Here is a 16,443-nt window from a genome sequence, read left to right as displayed (position 1 = left end):
GTTAGCTGGAAATTTTACTGACATAAAACCATTGAAATTCCCACGTTATAGTTAGTTGGACTCACTATAACTTGCGCGCCTGTAATGCACTGCTGATGACGTCACATATTACATCACTCATGACATGGTCAGTGACATCACTCATGACATCACTGATGACACCATCCTTGTGACAGAGTGACAGACCTAATTTCAGTGTAATGTAACGCTTGAAACACATATTCAAAAATAGAAACAAACATTTTCAAAAAAATGGAGATACCCAAACCAGTAACAACAACCAATTCAGTAATTCCACCATCTATATACACATCCACTCATTCACCAACAGTTCTATATAGTCACTCATATATATACTCACTCATCATATGTAGTGATACACCTATACATCCTGTTACACATCAGCAGTCATCCAAAAGTTACTCACACACATACTCACACATGCAAATAAACTATTGAACATCCATTTATTTGCATATACATTTATACACACACTACCACCTTACTTCTAAGGAAACTTACCCATACTTACTCTCTTAAACAATCACTTATAGAAACACATACTTATTTAAACAGGAACTTCTACAATCTCTCACTATATATACTATACTCACTTATATACATCAATACTCACATATACTAGATTAAAACATATGTCGTTACTAATGAAGACACTAGTGAGACAGTCATTCACTCACTAACACACACATATACACACTCATCCACCCATACAGTCCTGCACATATGCTGTCTTCAAAACACATACAAACAGTGAGTCAGTCACCAACCCCTGCAGCCACTTATACACAAAGAGAAACACTGATACAAACATTTAAATATTTAAACAATACTCGCTAATATATGTATTCACTAAGATACACGTAATAAGCCAGTTACCCAACCAATTTTTTGTTAAAAAAACATCCATTTACACACTTATTTAAACATTTATTCTTCCATCGACCTTTACAAATACATATATAAAACAAATTTATTTTTCAGAAAGACACACATTCACTGGATGGTGTCATCAGTGATGTCATGAGTGATGTCACTGACCATGTCATGAGTGATGTAATATGTGACGTCATCAGCAGTGCATTACAGGCGCGCAAGTTATAGTGAGTCCAACTAACTATAACGTGGGAATTTCAATGGTTTTATGTCAGTAAAATTTCCAGCTAACTATAAATGGTGTGAAATCTATGGTTTTGTCAGTGAATTTAATAGGTTTTTTAAATGCTAATTCCTAACTATAACTGGTGTGAAACCTATGGTTTTTTCAGTGAATATATATATGTATATGTATATATATATATATATATATATATATATATATATATATATATATATATATATTTTTATATATATATATTACCTACTGGCGGTCGCCAGTAGGTATATATAGTTAGGATTTTTTCCCTATGGGATTTCTGAAAATTCTATGTCTAATAACTTTGGCGTTTGTGGACGGAATCGGCTGAAATTTTCAGGAAAATGGCACATTTTGTTTCTGAGCAGCTCCTGGAAATTTGGGGGGGGGTTCGTCAAGGGGGGGCCGAGAAAAAAGGGGGGTCCCAAAACGCGTTTTTCCCATGTTAATTTCCATAGGGCGGTTGGACTCACTTTTAGCCCGAACGGCTGAATGGATTTCCACGAAACTTGGCAAAATTGTAGGGACTGTTAGCCCGATGTGCCTTTGCTAGGTCTCAATATATGTGCTTCAGTGGATTTTGAGAAATTAACGTTTAAATCAAGATATATATCTGTAACAGCGCTCCGGGCAGCGATCCGGTTAGCGAACTTTTCGCGTATCGGAACTTTGCGATGCGAAGCTGATTGGCCCTCCGGTGTCTGTCAACATTCTAAACAGTCCGGAGCGGCCGCCATCTTGTCTCTCGATAGGATCGAGAGACAAGAGGAGGCCAAAACAAAGGGGGAAATTACCATAAGGGGGCATAGTAGATCCTCGTTGACCCCCTAGGTTTTATGTGGAGGTTTTAAAAGGGCCCAGGAGGGTCAAAAAAAATTTTTTTTTTTTTGCGTGGTAAGCGCCAAGTTCGCGAACCGGAAAGCGTTCTGGGCAGCGTACTATAAGGATAAAAGAATGATAGACTTTTCTAATACTGTATGTTAATTATTTGTTGTTTTTGTTCGTTTTTTTTTATTTATTTATTTATTTTGATTAAAAAAAAATGTATGGGTCAGAATTTTCATAGTTCATTAAAACTTCCAGCATTACATCATCTGGAATCTCCTCAAACATGCATGTTTCTATGTCTTGTAAGCTTTCAATAAATTGTTCATCAAAAGATTCATCCATAAAATCTTCATCCAAAATTTCTTCAGTTAAAATCTCTTCTGTTGTAATGTCGAAGGAAACATTGATTTTTTCGTGCTCCCCTTCCATTTTTTTGCTGTAAATTGCATAAAAAAATAATTATATTAGAAGAGTTAGGGCACTGTTGGGTTTAAGTTCAGACAGGTAGTTCTGTTTTTTTAACAGTGAAGTTAAAGTAAGTAAATTCATAATTATAGCAGAGAAGTGTAAGTCAATCAATAAATATAACAGAGGAGCTTATCTGTATCTATAACTATAGCAGGGGGACAGTAAATAATTATCAAAAAATGTTTTTACAAATTAATTTAAAGTGCCACTTCCAAATTATCAATTTACTTTACAGGGAGGTGAAAAGGCTCTTGAAATGTAGTTCAGGAAGTAGTAGTGAAAATGGCTGTGTTTCCTTCTCTTCATTTATATATATTCAGGTACATAACCAATCAAATGTCAGGTAAAAAAAATTGAAAATGAAAGTAAAATTTTCATTGGTTGTCAATTCCAATACTTTAGATGTGTTTTGTGAAGTAATTTACCTCAGGGTATTTAGATAGGTCTACAGGCTAAATGGCTAAATGAAATTTCAATCAAATTTGTGAGACTGAAAGGGATTGTTATGTAGGCATGGGCGGAAAATCCGTTCCGCTCGCGGATTTTGCGGATTTTCGGGAAATCCGCAATCCGCGAGATTTGCGAATCTCCCGCAAAATCCGCAAATCCGCGAGCAGCGGATTTTGCTCGCACTGCTCGCACTGTTCGCGTGAGTTCGCGTGAGTTCGCGCCCCGCGAATAAGTGCAAAATTGCAGAAATACGATCTTAGCAAAACTGAAAGTAACTACTTACCAGGTTCATATGGCTGAGATACCCGCCACCCCCTCTCAACACAATCCCCAAATGAGGGAAACCGGAAACAGTTCTTGAAGTTTTTGGAAGTGGGAGGGAGTGACCCTCCCGGCCGTATTTATTAAAAACAAAAAATTAAAACATTTAAACATTAATGTACAATTTCATACCACACTGCGATGTTTGGCTAACCTTAACAGATTCTCTAATACAGAGGTTCTCCTAGCCGATCTAACATCCTACAAAACATTTACTTGAAATATTGAAATTGTACATCCTAACGTTTAAGGGCCAACGGCAAGGTCGTAACCGGTGTCAAGATCCCTAACCAGACATACCCCCCCCCACTTGGGAGGGGCGACAGCACTGAGGCGTACTCACGTGCAACTACTACAATTTCCCTTGTCTTGACGGGGGCACTTATCAACTCGACGCCAGTTAAAGGTCGTTCGAAGACTCGTGTGAGGTATCTAGAAGGTATCGTAGACCTCCCCCCAACCCCACACAACTTACCGCATCTGCCGTCGCAGATGTCACTGGCCCCGGGAAATTCCCCAGGAGGGGGCTGTAACCCCTCCTACACAGGAAGGGGCCTTGACCGCCTTTCCTCTTCTTCCGGCGACCCATCCTTAGAAGGGACCGCCTCCCCGTTGAGGGGCCAAAGGCCACCTCCCCCGAGCGCTCCCATCCGTGTTGGGTGACGCCCACTCATAGGGATCTTCCAATTAGTGCTCACCGATCATGACCTTACCGCCTACCGCCTGACCGAAATAAATACGACAAGTGCTAACTAAACGAAACTACATTGGCCACTCTGACCGAAAAACCTGTGTCTAAATGGACCTTAAATCCGACATTCTTTAATCACCAACTTGTAACATTATAACAATCTTTATTACACATTAAATATCAACATAACACCAAAACAACCTGAAAACGAAATAGAATAACTGATCAACTTTATTACAACAACTAGCTGTCCTCAGGGGCTGGTGGGTGGGTCAAAATTGGCTCTTCGTTCCGTCTCGAGCTCACGTGCAGCGGGGAGGTGCAGCTTCAGAGCACAGGAACAAGAGGATGTCTGCTGGTCTTGCGTCTCTTTTTATCCATCTTCAGGGCGGGCGTAAACCCGCCCCTGCCTGCCCCGAGGGCGTGGCCGGCGGCGTCCGTGTCTAGGCCAGCCCACTCAAGGGCGGGAAAAAGCGCGCCCCGGCTACGCCGCTTCGGGCATACCAGCCGAGACGCGCCTCCCGCCCAAAAATGTCTTCCCGGGGGGATCGAGGCACTCTGCCATACGTTCGGGGGGACCGAGTGGTCGCCCCTTTCCATATGGCTGAGATACCCGCCACCCCCTCTCAACACAATCCCCAAATGAGGGAAACCGGAAACAGTTCTTGAAGTTTTTGGAAGTGGGAGGGAGTGACCCTCCCGGCCGTATTTATTAAAAACAAAAAATTAAAACATTTAAACATTAATGTACAATTTCATACCACACTGCGATGTTTGGCTAACCTTAACAGATTCTCTAATACAGAGGTTCTCCTAGCCGATCTAACATCCTACAAAACATTTACTTGAAATATTGAAATTGTACATCCTAACGTTTAAGGGCCAACGGCAAGGTCGTAACCGGTGTCAAGATCCCTAACCAGACATACCCCCCCCCACTTGGGAGGGGCGACAGCACTGAGGCGTACTCACGTGCAACTACTACAATTTCCCTTGTCTTGACGGGGGCACTTATCAACTCGACGCCAGTTAAAGGTCGTTCGAAGACTCGTGTGAGGTATCTAGAAGGTATCGTAGACCTCCCCCCAACCCCACACAACTTACCGCATCTGCCGTCGCAGATGTCACTGGCCCCGGGAAATTCCCCAGGAGGGGGCTGTAACCCCTCCTACACAGGAAGGGGCCTTGACCGCCTTTCCTCTTCTTCCGGCGACCCATCCTTAGAAGGGACCGCCTCCCCGTTGAGGGGCCAAAGGCCACCTCCCCCGAGCGCTCCCATCCGTGTTGGGTGACGCCCACTCATAGGGATCTTCCAATTAGTGCTCACCGATCATGACCTTACCGCCACAGGCCGGATAGTTGACCGGCTATCCGGACCCCCCACAAAACTCCTACCTAAAGGTCATGTTTCAAAGATTTCAACCATGCTACGAGGTCTCCTAAGAACAACTCATTCCCCACCCAAGACAAATGCACACCATCCCCCGAATACATCCTGTCATCATTAATACAGCTATGAGAAATAGAATGCAATGTCCTGGAACGGAACAACCTACTCACTTTATTGTTAAGCTTTCTAACAGAGTGATTCAAAGCAGGTATAGAGATAGCCCCCCGCCACACCTTTCGTGGAATCAAATGGGACCATGCAATCGTGCACCCCGGAACTCTCCTCGCCAACCAACTTACAGTGGAAAGCATTGCCTCCAGGAGTAGTCGTCTACCGATGGTGACCAAATCATTGCCCCCAACATGCACTATAACTATAGACGGCGGTGACCTTGTCCGCCCTAACAAACCCTCAAAAAATGTTTGAAACTGGTCAATACAGAGACCGCCCCTTCCGTAGAAGGACATCCTGTACCCGTATTCCCCAGCTACGTGAATCATGTCACCTGCTTTGAATACGTCTGCGGCACGCCTCACGTATGAGTGGCCCACGACCCACACCTCCTTTTTCACAGCCGGTGATGTCTGACCGCTGGCCCGGTGTAAGGTCGACTGCATAGTCCGCCCCGCCTCGTAGGCTTGCGTAACTGAAACCAAACAAAACAAGAAGCGTGAGTACAGAGTACATAATTACAGCTTCACAACATGTGCAACCGCACATATCTTTTATAACAATTGGAGGACCAACGCCCCATTCGTTTCACTTGCTCAACATTAAAACCCCTGGCTGTAGCTTCCGTAGCAGCCCCTATCCGAAAGGAATGGGTCCCAAATTCGCCAGGGTTCAAGCCCGCAGCGGCAACTGACATCGCAAGCACCCGCTGAAACTGAAATTTCGTCAGTGGGGTGGCGTCCGCGTGTCTTAACAAAGTCCCCCCCCAAGATGCCACCCTTCGTGCTAGGTAATCCTCTAAACACTTTACCGGACATATGGAGGACCTAGGAATCCTGCGTATGATGACGCAGTCACCCATCCCATCTTGGTCAGTCTTAGACCTTACAAAGGAGACAGTCATTGTTTCTCCCCTGATCTGAACGTGTTCCCGGCACAAACCCCCCGCCACATCCAGTCTGTTCCTTGCAACTAGTTCGCTTACTCGCATTGCTCCGTGAAATGCTAGCGTAAACGCGGCTCGGAACAGCACTGCCTCAAACTGAGATGAACATGTGGCAGGAAGTGTAGCCAACAACTGGTACAATCTATCCAAACCTATCGGGCGCCTTTCATCTACTCTGCGACCCTCAAGGCGTTGCCACCCACGCAGCGCTTTCTGTACAACGAAAGACGCTGTTGGGTCCTGGATAGCGTGTGCTCTGGCAACAAAGGAAATGGCAGCACGATGCCTCTGGGCCGTAGCCACCGATTTCCCAGCCCTACGTAAGGACATCAGGAAATTCACCACCCATTCCTCATGACCCCAAAGTCGCTCTCTATCACTCCCCAAAAAGGCTAAATAGGCCCGAAACGCCCCTTCATATGCCTTCCTCGTCCTTGGTGCTAGACTCTCTCCCACGAGGTGACGAAGTTCGGGGCACCGAGAGACCAGAGAGCCTCGGTAAAGGGTGCCGGCTCCGGGTCCGCTGAGGGAAGGAAACCAGCAAAAGCCTGCATTTGAAAACGAGACAGTGCATCAGCTGCCTGATTCATCACCCCTGGCACATGTTTTGCTCTGAATAGCACGCTCAATTGCATACATAGTAAAACAATTTCTTTAAGTAGTCTTAAGATCAGTTTACAACGTGCTGCCTGACTATTGATGCACTCGACCACAGTCATATTGTCCGACCAAAATATGACCGAGTGATTTTTGAACCCATCGGGCCATGTTCTCAAGGCCACCAAGATGGGAAACAGCTCGAGGAAAGCAATATTACTCGTTAGCCCCTTCTCATGCCACCAAGTCGGCCATCTTTGTGCTGACCATTTTGTGCCAAAAATGGCGCCAAAACCTATGCTTCCCGCCGAATCTGTCCACAGCCCCAGCTCATCAGAAGACACGGCTGGTTTATTCCAGACGATTCTACCATTGAAATCCGCCAAGAATGCTAACCAAATACGCATGTCCTGGCGGATCTCGGCCGATAGTCTCGTGCGATGATGGCCTTCTTTAAGGCCGACCATCGCTTGGGCAATTGAACGGGAAAAGGGGCGGGCCATTGGTATCACCCTCAGTGCAAAATTCAACTGTCCCACCACTTGCTGTAATTGTTGCAACGTAACTTTTGAAGCATCTATACACAGTTGCAGTGCAGCCCTGAACTTCAACACTTTCTCGGCTGGCAAACGGAAACACCCCTCAATGGAGTCCAACTCGATCCCCAGAAACTCGAGGCAAGTCGTAGGACCCACTGTTTTACCCGGCGCCAACGGCACGCCTAACTGTTTCATCAACACACAAAATTCGGCCAAGGCCCGGCCACATTCAAGACCCCCAGCTGGCCCAAGAAATAAGAAATCATCAAGGTAGTGCATTACATTTTGGAAACCCGTTTTCTTTGTGAAAACCCATTGTAGAAAACAACTGAATTTTTCGAAATAGGCAGAGGATATAGAACACCCCATTGGCATACACCTATCCATGTAATAACAACCCTGAAACATGAAACCTAGGAGACGCTGGTCGTCTGGGTGTACCGGGAGCAATCGGAACGCTGACTCGATATCTGACTTCGCCATCAGCGCCCCGGGCCCCAGGCGATTAAAAATGGCTACGGCCTCATCGAAGGATGCGTACCGCACCGAACACACTTCTGGATCGATTGCCTCATTTACGGAAAGACCTCGTGGAGCTGATAAGTTATGAATTAGTCGGAACTCTCCAGGGTCTTTCTTGGGTACTACCCCCAAGGGAGAACAAACAAAATTCTGAACTGGGGGTACACTAAACGGGCCAGCGACCCGACCTCGAGTCACCTCTTTTCGGATCTTTTCCTGTACCACGGTTGTATGTTGCAGGACGGAAAGTTGGTTTGTACACTTTTCCACACCCTGAAAGTCCCCTACCGGGATGCGGAAACCATACGAAAAACCGTTTCGCAGCACCCCAGCAGAAGTACGATCCGGGTAATCACTGAGCCAAGGGATCATTGCCAGGGTATCAATGGGAGTGGGTAAAGGCGCCCCTCGGACTATATTAGACCTGTTTGGCACCTCCTCTCCCCCCGTTATCACCCGTTCTGGCTCTGCACGAGACCTCAGGATGGGACGACCCACAACCACTACATTCATGTTTGAATTTACACGATCCCTGCGGTCTCGTACATTTCCCTCTGTTGTAATTAAAACAGAAACCCTTTCTTCCGGTATTGCCGGTAGGTTTCGAGTGATCGTCGGACCCCGAACCTGATCGAAAGGGCGTCCCCGCATATTGTCGAGAGGATTCACCCACATTACTTCCTACCAACGGCATTTTTAACATTCCTGACTCCTTCATTTTATCCCAGGTCAAGGCATCATAACAATCCCAGGTTAAACTTTTATTATGCTCCTTTTCCTTTCTGAACATATTATCGTAACAAAACCAATGGTTCCCCTGGTGCGATGTCGAGTACCCCATGATTCGTGATTGGTATATTGGGAACTCGGAAAGCAACTCAGGCCTACGTTCGCCCAGGATTGATGTAAAAATTCCCCAGGCATTGCCCCAATTGGCGATATTCTCATTCACTTTAAAGGCAGCCATCTTTGCGCGCCAAACACTCGGGTGCATTAGGTCCTTCTGACTCTTTACATGCTCAACCTCATAATGATCAACAAGTAACGAAAAAATGTTCACATACTCCCCCGCCCAAATCTTCTCCTTAATTGCCAAAGGAACATGCTGCCCCAACTTTTCTCTCCGAGAGGGTGCTGACTCATCCCTCGCGATCGGCAATGGCCGCTTACCTGCACCTGACGCTGCCTCTGTGGTCGCAACCGTCCCTGGTGACTTGTCCCCTACTGCAGCCGGTACGGGCACCTTGGCTGCTTCCCGCTTCTCACGCAATTGCTTAATCAGCTCCTGCGCTTCGACAGCCGTGGCGCCCTCGTTACCTTTTCCCAACCACGCTGCCAATTGTGCTGCCAACTCGGGCGGCATATCATCATCGGACACGGGGGTGATCGGATTCCCTTCCCCTGGCACGGGAATTGGAGCCTCGAGCGGAGCACTGGGACCGGGAATCTCTTCTCCCGCTGCCCCCCTCCTGGGCCTCTTATTTTTCCCTCCCGGGGCTGCTCCCGCCAAAGGACGTTTTGGACCCCTCTCTTCGTTCATGTCCACCCGCTTCCTTAGCTCGGACATCTCCTTCATGAGAACACGCAGCATCTGGTCGGTATTCATACGCTTTCCAACCTTCTTCGGCATTCTCCAACAAAGTAACTGAAAAACAAACAAGAACGATTAAAACGCTCAAAATTGGCTCTTCGTTCCGTCTCGAGCTCACGTGCAGCGGGGAGGTGCAGCTTCAGAGCACAGGAACAAGAGGATGTCTTCTGGTCTTGCGTCTCTTTTTATCCATCTTCAGGGCGGGCGTAAACCCGCCCCTGCCTGCCCCGAGGGCGTGGCCGGCGGCGTCCGTGTCTAGGCCAGCCCACTCAAGGGCGGGAAAAAGCGCGCCCCGGCTACGCCGCTTCGGGCATACCAGCCGAGACGCGCCTCCCGCCCAAAAATGTCTTCCCGGGGGGATCGAGGCACTCTGCCATACGTTCGGGGGGACCGAGTGGTCGCCCCTTTCCAAAAGTTCAGGCTCATCATTAGTAGCCATTTCCTGTAGTGCTTCCTGAGGGGCCCCTCCAGAGTTCAGTTGCCAGTTGCAACTATTATGTGACCCTGCTCTGAACCTCAGAATAGTTACACATATGCCACAAAGGTCCTGAATTACAGCTAAGGGAGACAAGCAGGAGCCAGGCTGGAAGTTAAAATCCATTAATCAGCCCCTAATTCATTATTGTCAGTTGGGGCAGGGCAGGTGTTGTAACTAATTTTGCAACAATGAAAGCACTTAGCAAGTGCAAAAGATCACTAATCAGGGCGCACTAAGGAAGCAGGTGCCAGCTAAAAAAATATTCTGTGACACATTAATCAGCCCCAAATTAATTCAGGTCACTTGAGGCAGGGAAGGTGTGCTTTGCTTTGCCGAAAATAATGTACACTGGACAACCAGAGGGTGTGGTGATGAAACAGAGGGTGGCATGGGTGGGCCAGAGGGTGGCATGAGTAGTCAGAGAGTGGCAGTGGTGACAGAGAGTGGCAGTGATGAAGAAGAGTGTCCCAAACAGGCTGGACACGTAGAAACAACAAGTTCGCGAAACTTGCGACCCGACAGGTAAGTTCGCAATTTGCGAAAGTGTACAAAACCCTCGCGAACTAGCAGAAACACGGGCGAACACAAAAAAAAAAAAATCCGCAAATTCGCGGGAATTCGCGGATTTTGCGGATTGCGAATCCGCAAATCCGCAAAATTCGCAAACGCGAGATATGCAAAATTCGCTCATTCTTATTGTTATGTAGTATGAGCTAATCTATATTTGGTGAGAGTGTCTCTAGTCGTTTTTCTGTAAATTACTTTCCCACCTTTTTTTAGGACCGCTTTCTGGAAAGCGGCCCGGTTAGCGAACCTTAAGCGTCACGGGAGTCCACCATTTCGTGTTTCGGTCGCATTAAGATACAAGATGGAGGGCAAATAATGTTTAGAATGGGTAGAAGGGGTCATGGTAGACTTATCTTGACCCCCTAGGTTTTCTGAGGGTGGCTGAGGAGGCTTATATGTGCGGAAAAAAAACATTTTTTTAAAAAATTCCGCGAGGTTAGCTTTCGGTTAGCGAACCGGGTAGCGCCCCGGGGAGCATATTTTGTGGAAAATTAGTGAAAAAAGTTAGAAAAAAATAATAATTGTGAGTGATCAGATGAAGGGTAGCTCTGAGAAGAGCTTTTGGGTTTATGGTACATTTAGGTACTTATAAGTAGGTACCAATGCACAGTCTTAAATTCAGAATGAAAATTCTGTTGCCCTCATCTGAGAAGTGAACTCCATCTCCTCTGTAGATATCTTGCATGTAGTAATGCAAGTTATTGTTGTACAGGGAGCCCATTCCATGGTCTCTCATGAAAGCTGAAACAGATTTGTTTACATGCTTCCTCGCTTTCTCAATTTGTGGAGAAAATTGGTTGGACCACCTCCATTTCTGTCTTTGGCATATATTGGAATATACCAAGGCAGTTTGAGGAAAAAGTGCCATTAATTGCTCAAAGGTGTCCTTTAAAAGCATTTCCAGACCTACCCCTGTCAAAGTGCCCAAATCAGTACCTCCACAGTGCACTATTAACAGGTCAGGTTTTGGCAAATGCATAAAGGTTTTCACCAATGGTATCAATTGGTGACATTTTAATCCTCTTTGGCCCAACCACTTAATTTCCACATCTTGTAAATTGAGGTTGTGTAAATTTCTGTTCTCAGCATACCTTTGAGCCCAGTGGTTGTAACTATGTCCAACAATCCAGACCTTAAACATGGTGGGAGAAGGTTGGGCTGCAGTCAGATGAAGTGTGGTAATGAAAGGGCAGTTGAAACAGTAGGAGTTTGTAAAGAAAAAAAACTGTGGATTTCCAATGCTAATGATTCATTAGCAGTGATTGGTGCATTTCCATTTCTGAAAACAGAAAGTTAGGGTGCATGGATGTGTTCTTTGAAAGATGTAATTTGAATGGTCAAGGAAGAAACTTTTAATGAAAGATTGCACTGGATACGCAGGTGCACTGAGAGTTCAGAGTTCAATTGAAACATTGTTGTGTGAATTTGCAAACATGAGAGGTCTTCCAGGAGGTCGTTGCTATGGAAAAAAGGCAGAGAGGGCAGAGGGGGGAAGGGTTTTGATTTGAAAAAAGTGAGGGAAGAGTTATGATTGGCTAATATGAGAGATATGTGAAATGAATATCTGTATTTCTGTGCTTTCAATAGCTGCAGACTCTGGAGTGCATCCTTTTTCTTCTGCTGAAGACAATTTGGTGTATTTCTGAGACTGTTTTCAAAACTCAAAAAGTATTTGCTAAGGTGAGAAAAGATTTATTTATTTTAGATAGAGAATAGTATGAATTAAGGAGAAAATGATGAAGAAAGCTGTGTTTTTAAACTGTGGCTTTGTCTGTAGTGATATAGAAATAGATGTTGTTGTTTTTAAAAACCATTTTTGAAATCAATTACATTTCTGGATATGTACTGCTAGAGCTTCATAGGTTGTTTTGGGTCATATTTATAAGGCATTTGAGTGTCTTTGATGTTATTTTTTCCTTTTTAAATGGAAAGCATTCCTCATGGGGCAAGTGTCTTGTAAATACGCTCCCACCTGCGCTTGGCAAATTTAGATTTTGATTATGGGAGTTACATAGCCATGTTAATAATGTCGAAAAAATGGTGCTAGGGCATTCCAGAAAACGCTTTCATGTGTCTCAAGGACATTTTCAGTCATTTCCTCTTGAATGCAGGTATACAATTGATTTATATGCTGTGTTTAAAAACGATTCTTTTCTATGATGTTATTTTTTCCTTTTTAAATGGAAAGCGTTCCTCATGGGGCCCTGAGCAGTTCTTAGCCATGTTATCCAATGGGAGGTGGATAACATGGCTAAGAGCATTTGCTGGATAATGCATGAATATCGCTGACTTTTCAGCGATATTCATGCATTGCGGCCGTTTTTTTTCGCATTTGCGAGCAGTTCTTAGCCATGTTATCCAATGGGAGGTGGATAACATGGCTAAGAGCATTTGCTGGATAATGCATGAATATCGCTGACTTTTCAGCGATATTGATGCATTGCGGCCGTTTTTTATCGCATTTGTGAGCAGTTCTTAGCCATGTTATCCAATGGGAGGTGGATAACATGGCTAAGAGCATTTGCTGGATAATGCATGAATATCGCTGACTTTTCAGCGATATTCATGCATTGCGGCCGTTTTTTATCGCATTTGCGATAAACCTTGCTAATAGCAAGGTTTATCTGCGATAAAAATCGCCGATGTGCGGCGATAATTTTTGTCTCTAAACAAGTTATCGCTAGTTGTTGGTAATATGCCCCCGGGTTTTTGCTTGCAGGAATCGGGAGGCGGGAGAGTAGCACTGAAATCAGTAGTCTGACGCCTGAATCGGGAGGGTTGACATGTCTGGATTCTCTACAGCTAGGGCCATAAACTACATCCGCAGGGCTAGATGATAGCCTGGGACCGGCCTGGCATGTAAAATGGCTGCCGTGCACGACAAAATTGTGGCATTGTAAAAAAGGCAAGATGGCGCAGACAATGTTTATCAATAAGGATTCATTTATAACAAAATATTTTATCGCACTGACAAATTGGTGGTCAACACTTCCTGATTTCCTTCGAATCGAACGTTAACAGACGTCACGCAGCAAAAAAAAAAAAAAGCTCACGCACAGCCGCTGGAACACATATATCAACATATATGAGCCTCCTCAGCCACCCTCAGAAAATATAAGGGATTAGGATACGTTTCCCGCACCCCCTTATACCTAGTAATTTAATTGAAACGAAGCACAAAATGGTCTCCCGCACCCCCTTATACCTAGTAATTTAATTAAAACGAAGCACAAAATGGCGAATTCCCGTTTCGCCAGCAGTTTGCGGCCCAGTTCGGTGTTCGGGAAGCGCTTCTACCGTGAAAAATATATTTTTTTTATTTTCCCCACGGGACCCTTTAAAAACCCCAACAACATTCCTAGGGGGTCAAGAGGGGTATACCTTGCCCCCTTTCATTAAATTCCTCCTTTGTTTTTCACCTCTTCTTCTCTCTCGATCCTACCGAGAGATAAGATGGCGGCCGCTCCGGACTGTTTAGAATGTTGACAGACACCGGGGAGCCAATCAGCTTCGCATCGCAAAGTTCCGTTTCGCGGGTGGGAGCGTATTTACAAGAAACTTGCACCATGAAGAACGCTTTCCATTTAAAAAGGAAAAATAACATCATACACACTCATATGCCTTATAAATATGACCCAAAACAACCTAAGAAGCTTTAGCAGTACATATCCAGAAATGTAATTAATTTCAATGAATGACTTACTTCATTGGTAGGCCTTCACATGTATTATCTCCTTTGTTTTCTTAAGTGAAAATCTTATCTGCAACCATGTGTTGGCCTCACCTCAAATAAACAAAACAGGCGATGGACTGAATGAGGATCAATGACACACATTCACCCCAGTCCAAAGATCTGGGCCTAAACAAACCTTTAGATAGGCCACACCTTATCGTCATCCTGAATTAATCATTTAAAATATTAGGGAGAGATTTATGATTGTTGTATGCCTGTTTTGTAGCACTGTGTGTCATTTTTGTGATGCAGTGCTGGTGCAAAAGATTTGCTATGTTAAATATTAAGTAGGGCATTAAGTTTTTGATGACTGTTATTCATTTACTGTTTGGTAATAGTGGTTATTAACATTTTTTATTATATTTTTCCACAGATTCAACTGCAGATTTTTTCATATTTTGAAAAATGCCTACGAAAAATAGAATTAGAAAGGCTAGAAAACGTCAAAGACAGCAGGATGATCTTTTATTGCAGCAGCCCTCTTCCCCAAATACTTATCAAAACACCAAGAAAGCTCCGGGTAAGAGCACAAAATCATTCTTAAAAAATATTTTTAGTAAAAAAAGTATTTATCGCAAAAATGTTTCAGTTCAGAAAAAGAAGAGTAATTTAAATGGAAAGGAAAGACCCATCAAAAATGTTACTGGTAGAGGAAGAGATAACTCTGTGCATGATAGTAGAAGGAAAGAACAGTTTAGGGACATTCGAAAACGAATGTTCCGTAACAGGATAATAGTTAATTTATTAAAAAATATTAAGAAAGGCCAACAGAAAGTGGCATTTTATAAGAAGAAGAAAAATGTAGAGAAAATTATTGATCATGCTTTTGAAATTAAGCGAAAGTTGTTTATTTTGGTAATCAATAGAATTAGGAAACTAAGCAAGGTAATTTCTGATTTCAAAACAAACAGTAGATGGAAGAGAGTAGTAAATCGTAGTAACGTTTTTTCCGGAGAATGGATGCATAGTTCAAGTTCTGAGGCATTTTTTAATGAGGAGAGTTATTTTCAGGATAATGATTTGATGTTTGCAGTTGACACCAGTGGTCGAGCTTATGAAGTGAAGGATGGTTGTCCAGTTGAAAAAGAAAAACTTGTGACAACAGAGACAGAAGAGGCGCTAAGTGATGAGGTTTTAGGAAGACGTCCTAAGGGTCCTGTGTACATTTGGAAGTGTAGTTCTATTTGCAGTGTGCGACAGGTTTCCATCAATTTGCTTTGTGATTTTATACGGACATTTAATAAGAAAAGTTTGAAGCAGAAAATGAAGTTGTTGCAAGATTTAGATCCTTGCAGAGTGAGACAAATGACAGGTTTGCGTGGTCATTCACTGGCTTGTCTTTCCAGGAGAGTATGCCAGAGTGTTTTTCATCATTTCAGGATGCTAGCAGAGCATCATAATAAAGTGAGAAAATTAGTGAGAATGTTGTATTATGCTAAGAGTCCAGCAATTATGCTTAAACAATTATGTGCTGCTCTTTTGCATGGTTCTGAAATAGATGTGAAGAATATTTGTGAAGAAATTGAGTTTTGTTACTTTAGTAGTAAAGATGAGAATGTTCAAATTGACCCTGAAGTAGAGGGTAATGTTGAAGATAATGTACAGGTTTCCAGTACAGATAATTTTCAGAAGGAAATTGCCACGTTTCAGATCAAATCAAGTGAGAGGCCTAATTTCACTTGTGTATGTTGTCGACGCACTTATTATAAGAATCAGACTAAGGTAGTGGATTTATATGCAAAAAGTGAAAGGGAAAATAATAGTGAATGGAAGGATATTGCCACATACTTGATGGTAGAAAATTATTTTGATTTGGGATCGGCTCAACGTGTGTGTAATTATTGTTGTAATAAATTAAACCAAAACCAGATGCCTGCTAGGGCAGTTCATAATAATCTGGAATTGGTTGAGATTCCTTCTGAATTGAAGGATTTAAATACTTATGAATCTATTTTGATTCAAAGTATCCATCCCTTTCAGGCTATTGTAAGAATGGAG

This window comes from Lissotriton vulgaris, chromosome 8 (genome assembly GCF_964263255.1).
Source record: "Lissotriton vulgaris chromosome 8, aLisVul1.2, whole genome shotgun sequence".
Taxonomy (NCBI): domain Eukaryota; kingdom Metazoa; phylum Chordata; class Amphibia; order Caudata; family Salamandridae; genus Lissotriton; species Lissotriton vulgaris.
The sequence above is the reverse complement of the archived record's forward strand: the minus strand, read 5'-3'. Positions refer to the sequence as shown.